Here is a 6,729-nt window from a genome sequence, read left to right on the forward strand (position 1 = left end):
CAGACAACTTAAACTTCTACATCTGGACTCCACTTGTAAAGTAAACCAGATGACCTCATCTGTGCTGTTAATTAATACAAAGTTAGGACATTACAGCTACAGAGAACAGTGTTGATTCTTACGAAGTTTTCCAAGTTTATGGGCACAAACTCACATGCAGCAGATGAAAAAAAATAACACTTTACTCTGTCCAATTTACTTAGTACTGTTTACACTTTTTTATTTTTACTCATGGATTTAATTTCATGTGCTCAGTAAACTTCCCTGCAGGTTTTGAACGGTGCTAGATGGGGTTTATGTATATTCCTAGAAATTGTTATTTTCTTGTTTATAATTTTTTAAAGCATGAGATCTCAGGAGATTCATTTTTTTTATATTTTTTGGATATTTTGCCTTTATTTGATTGACAGTAATTCAGAGACGACAGGAAATTACATGGTGGAGAGAGGGGTATGGGGTCAGCAATGGGCCTCGAGCCGGGATTTAAACTGGGGTCGCCGGAAGTGCGTCTGCACCATATGTCTGAGGTTTTTAGGTGGTTACAATTTTGCTGAAGACTAGGGCATGTGTTCAGGTTGTGGAAAGGCTATTGTTGCAAATGTTATTTAATTGCATTGATTAGAAATCAATACGTTGAAAATGTATGTATAATTATTTTGTTCTTTCGTTATCGCTAGTTGCCACTCCAATATGGTTGTTCGGAGGTGCTTCTAATGCTGGCTGTTCTAGTAATACCCAGTGCTTTAAGTGGGCCGGTACGCGACGGTACTCAGTATCGCCACTTTCAAATGTAGCTCTTGAGCGTACCACCACCTCTCCGTGCGCCCAGAACATGCATTTAGCGTACCATAACGCTCATGTGTACATCTGTTTAAATCAGAGGTTTAATTTTATCCTTTGGCTGCGCTGCCGCTTTTCAGAGTGCCCTTCACAATGCACGCTTCCTAATTCATCCCACCGAGAGTAGAGACTACATTACCCATACACCATTGAGTTTTACAAGTTAAAAGCGCATGCGTCGCTTTTGCTGCTGTCAGTGTCGACAACTCAACGTGGTGTGGAGAGGTGTGTGTTTGTGTGTGAAACGCCCAACCATAGCTGTATTTTGTTATTCTTGAACCCATAGACATGGTCTTTGTGTTTTTAAAAGTTTTTTTAAGCTCTTTCTATCTGAACAACTAGTTTTAGCAGTTATCTATGTTGAAAATTTTACTCACATACCTAGCTTTTGCACATTTTATTTATGTTCAATAGCTTTTTCTAGCTCAAGCAAATACACAAACTAATAAAAGTATTTATTATTTTTTACAAGGTCATCTGTTAACTGCTGTATATAAACCCCTCAATATAGTTGTTGTTACCTCAGGGGAGGAGTCCAGTCAGCAAAAAAATAAAGATAAAAAAGAATAGAGTACCGGCACCTCTTTTGGGCCACTTAAAGCACTGACAATACTTAAAAATAAATGAATAATCATCCATTGCAACTTGACTGATGACATGAGCTCCACTGCTTAACTCTCATTCGTAGTCACTCCCAAAATGGGCTCATCAAGTGCAGAAAATTGACTTTTTTCCACTTCATCAAGTAGCTGGACACGCTCAATTCCTGACACATGTCTGACGCGGAAGTCCTCATGTTGCGTCGCTCTGCTGTTGCTAGACGCTGACCGTGTACCTTTTTCTGACATGTCTAAATTCAAGGGGTTTACATGCATTTTTCAAAGAGTTTGAGCCATTTAAATAGAAGTTGCCTCTAAGAAAGCTTTGATGTAGCTTTCAAAAATAATCAATTGATAACAAATCTTTATTACACTAGAGAAAGGAGCAACAAAACATCTGATGTGTGAATCATATTTTCCTGGACGTTCTTCTATTGTCATGAAAAAGTGACACACAAACCAAGTTACTGAAATTACGTGACTGTCTCTGTTATTTGTGCAGGGACACACAGCCAATCACGTATTCTGTGTCTAGATTGTGGTTAGTATGGTTTCCTTGCCTCCATGTCAAATTTATTTTAGTCTGTCCATACTTTGTGGAGTGCATGAGACAATAAGAATGAACAGTAATCCAATGCCCTACTTGTTACAATATTAATATAAATATTATGTTTTAATTACCACAACTATTTCAATGCCACTGATCTCTGGGTCTCTGGTTGGGGGGGACTGTGATGCCATTACCATCTGGCTCTGTAAATCAAAGTGATATTTTTTGTTCTGCTTGTTCTGTTTTTTGGCCATGACTTTGAAGATGTTCTTGAACATTTCAGGGCCAACATTACCACAGCCCTATCACTGAAATGTATGCCAGTTTTATGACTTACATTGTTTCCTAACCTGCATTTTTGTCTTTGGCATGTTAAAAAGGTTAATTACTGTGATAAAACCATAACTTTTGTATCATCACATGTTTGTGCATGCCTATGTGGTGATCGGTTAAACAGGATATTTTAAAAAGAGAGGCTGCCAATGGATGCAACCCACTTTTTAACTATGTAATGGTGAAATCATTACCCACCAGTCATTCTGGGCTAGTCACAAACGACCGGAACTGTGAGCCAAAAGGGCTGTTGGCCAAGAGCATGGCTGGCAGCTTGTGTTTTGGCTCATTTCCATGTGTTGCACTTCCATAAAATATGATTCCAAGTATTAGGTGTCCTCTGTTTCAGAGAAGACCGGACAGCTTCTGCCCAGACTCCAGCATCTGAAAGCTGCACCCACCTTGATAGTTCTGTTCCCCACACATGCCCATATTTACAGTAAACTGTTCCTCACCCATATTTTGGTAATTACATAAATACCCTTATAACCCAGTATTAAGTTATGGGGGTATTATTGGAGTCAACAATAATACATTCACATTTATTGCTTGTTGGCTTCAGAGAAGATGCAATGCCTGTAATAAACAAGCATTATCTTTGATATTTTTAAGTTGTAGATATAGTCAGTTGTAATTTTGGGTGGGCAGACATAGACTGCAAACATTAAATGTCTGTAAGCGTCCTTTATTTGTAATGCTATTGTTTTGTTGCTCTAGATTCTTTTTTCCTGCTGCGCCACCTCCCTCTGTGTCCACTTCCCTAAACACAGCAAGGGTCAAATCTCCCTTTGTGGAGGAGAGGAAGAGCGTGCTACACCAACAGCAATCCCATGAGACTCCTGTTGAGGAGCTGGCAAAAGAAGTGAAGGATTCTCCTGACCATCCTCATGTACCCCACCATAAACACAGGCCCAGCGGCCATATTCATTCTTCCTGCCGTGAGAGGTAAATGGCGAGTTAGAAATGGCTAAAGGTTGAATGAACAGGCACAATCACCCTATTTGTATGGTCACTTTTATTACAGTGAGTGTTACTGGCTGTTCTGGTGGCAGGGGATCAGAGATTTATAACCCAACATCAATTATAAAGAGAAAGTGATAAGAATTAGTTGTAAAAGCACAGACAGAGATGATTCCAAGGTCAGATTCCCAGACTCTGACCTCTTCAATTCATCCCCTTGAAACTTCAGAGCTGGTGCTTCTGTATACTCAATTTTCAAAATGAGACCAGCGCAGACCATGCCAAGAACTCCCGTTCTCTCTCTTGGTAGCCACCATTGTAGAAATTAGAGCAAATTCTTCAACAAAAGACCAGAAAAAGGGATGAATCAAACTGGAGGAACAGAAAAAGAGGGTGTGATTTATTTTGTGAGATAACACAGACCTAATGAGAAAAATGTTATAGCAGGAAGCTAAAGTAACAGCAGTTAAGATTACACTATAACTGCGTGGTTAGTTTTAACCCAAAGGAACAAACCCAGCTGTTGGCCCTGCTGAAAGAAACAGAATACCAGCAAGACCAGCATATGTTGTGTTTTGGTGTTGGTATGCTGGTGACCACTAGCTAAACCAGCATCATGGGAATTATGCTGGTCTATGCTGTATTTTTCAGCAGGGGGGTTAAATTAACCACGAAAATATTTCTATTTTATACAATAATGGGCTAAAACAACCCAGCAGAGGTTAAATTACAACCCAACGGGATGGATTTGTTCCGTTTTTTCTGCGTTGAAAGTAACCCAGCATTTTTTTTCACTTTTGTCAATTTTACTTCATTCATTCATGTTGTGATTGATCAATTTAACAATGTGAACTTAATTTAATCTAGTTCATTCAACAAAAAGTGTTTCTTGTCAGCTTTACTTAAAACTTATTTGTTCAGCCAACATAAAATTGTTGCATAAAAGTAACAGATTAATAAAACCAATACAGACTTGCATCTCATTGGTTGAGGATTTTGCAGTGTGTTATGGGTAATTGTTGTTCTGGCAGAATTGTTGTATCCTCTTGCAGAAGTGTAGCACCATTATTTAAATAAGTGGCCGAGTATGAGTTAATTTACTTGTTCTGATATATTTTAGAACAAATCAAACAAACGGTTTGGACTGCAACATTGTGTTTCAAATATGTTTGTGATATGTTTGATTAACTGAATTAAAAAAGGTTTATTTGTTAAGTTGTACTTAGCAGCTGCACTTTGATTGATTCTGTGTTATGGACATATTAAATCCCAATAAAAGGTGGTGGAGTTTATAAAATGGAATTTTGAAAAAAAAATTGTCATCATTAATGATTTTTTTTATGTACAATAAACTCAATTTTTATTTGGTGACTCTACTAAGGTTTGTTGAGTTTACTTAAACTTCTTTTGTAAAATGAACCCAGGATACATCACTGATGATGTGTCTGAGTTGCACCAGAGGTGTATTGCAAAACTGTGGAACCTGTTGAAATAATATTTTTAATTAAACCCAACACTCAACACACAGCAAACAATAATTATTCCTGTATTTTCTATAATTTTTATTAATAAAAAATTAATATTTTTGCATAACAGTTTAAATGAATAGAATGAATTTACTAGGTATGTTCTATAAATGCATTTTTTAAAACAAGCGTTTGGCAATTTAACAAAGTAATGCAAAGTGATAAAGACCTCTGCCCTTCCGGGCAATGAAGTGCAAGCCACTCTGACAGTGAGTTTATTACATTCACATGTATGATTTCATTACAAATACAGTCAAGGCTCAGTGTGCCCCTATCATTTGATGAATGAGACCATGAGCATGTCCGTCACATTCAACTTCCAAGAAACCAAATACCATACCAAGTACTTCACGTTTTGTTCCGCTTCCTGATTCTAATTTTATCAGACCGGTGGTATGGTATGCCAAGACTTGAGCATGAGGTTGTATATCTGGGTGTATCTGCCAGAGTCTCTACAACACGCTTCCTCAAGTCTTCATCTCCTACGTGGTCTGGGCCACTCAAGAACAGCAGTGCTTTCTTTGGTTCAACCAGTTCCTGTCAGGACAAATCTCAGTCTAAGCCAAGAAATAAAGTACTGTAGGATTTATGGTGCCAGAGCCATGACATAATAAACTCATTTCTGACAGGGTTCCAGTAGCTTGTTTAGTACAACGGAAGGTCAGTGACACCTGACATTAAGCTTTATACTATATAATTATGGTAATTATAAGTGAACAAAAAGTCCTCGTTGTACCAAGGTGTATTTAATGACCTATTGCTATTAGCCCCCCTTATCTTTGATCTTGTATGTGTTATGTTATATGTGTTAAAGTGTGTGTGAAAATGTCATCCCCACTCCAGCTGAACTCAGTGGCCTCTGTTTTGCTGTTTTTGATACAAACTCCTGCAAGGAAAACTTTCAGAACACCATCTTCAATAGAGGAAGGCTCAGTACTCCTGTGCATTTAACTTGAACTGCTTGGGCAAACAACCCAGCATTGCAATGAAACAACCCAGCATAAGTTTATTTATTAACCAACATGTGTTCTGTCCAATGCTTACCCAGCATTGGATTAAAAATAAACCATCAGAATTTACAGTGCACACACAGTCAAAGACTGTTAGGTAAACATTGAAATAGAGCTCATTGTTCTCTAGAAATCTTGGTCGGATATCAGCAGATCCTGTTGGGAAGTTTTAATTAGCATGGAGTATGTAAAATGCTCCCTGCAGCATTCAATGTTATGTAATATATTGATGAAATAGCATGCTAATTTTGCAGACGTGCTCAGAACAGAGTCACTCTTTTAGTCTTACCTCATTTGACCCAGTCTGGAGGACTAGGTTTCCATCCAACTATCTGTCCAGACCATCTAGTTCTGAGAACTAGGGGTGGGGGTGAAAACAGGTGCAGGACTAATAATGCAGAAACCCATCGCTTTTAATAAATACTCATCCAAAAATGTTCCTTTGGGAATTTGATTGCTTAGCCAGAATGTTCCAGACCTCCAGATGTGCTCATACACACAGGAGCAGTTGTACCATAGGACAAGTTGGACATCACTGGCATTTCCAATGCAGTATCAAATTGCAGCATCCCTTTGCAATGATAACAGACAAATTCAGCTCTTTTCTGAATTATTTACAACGAATGAGGAACCTCCTCACATGCCATTTGCAGGGGTTTGGTGGTCATTCCCAGCAGAGAGTATATTATTACACTTATAGGAGTAAGAGTTTGTAAGAGACTTGTTGTGTCAGTGTTGGGTTGTATCAGGCAATTTTACCTGTCTGTCTGCCTGATTTGTCTTTTTTTGTCTATCCATCCAGAAAAATATGTCTGTCTGTCGCAAGCAGCTGTTATATTCTTAATGCAAGCCATGCAAAAATGACAGGCATCCAGCAGTTTATAGATTCATGTTACAACTTTTGTTCAGCT

Source organism: Misgurnus anguillicaudatus, chromosome 21 (genome assembly GCF_027580225.2).
Source record: "Misgurnus anguillicaudatus chromosome 21, ASM2758022v2, whole genome shotgun sequence".
Classification (NCBI taxonomy): domain Eukaryota; kingdom Metazoa; phylum Chordata; class Actinopteri; order Cypriniformes; family Cobitidae; genus Misgurnus; species Misgurnus anguillicaudatus.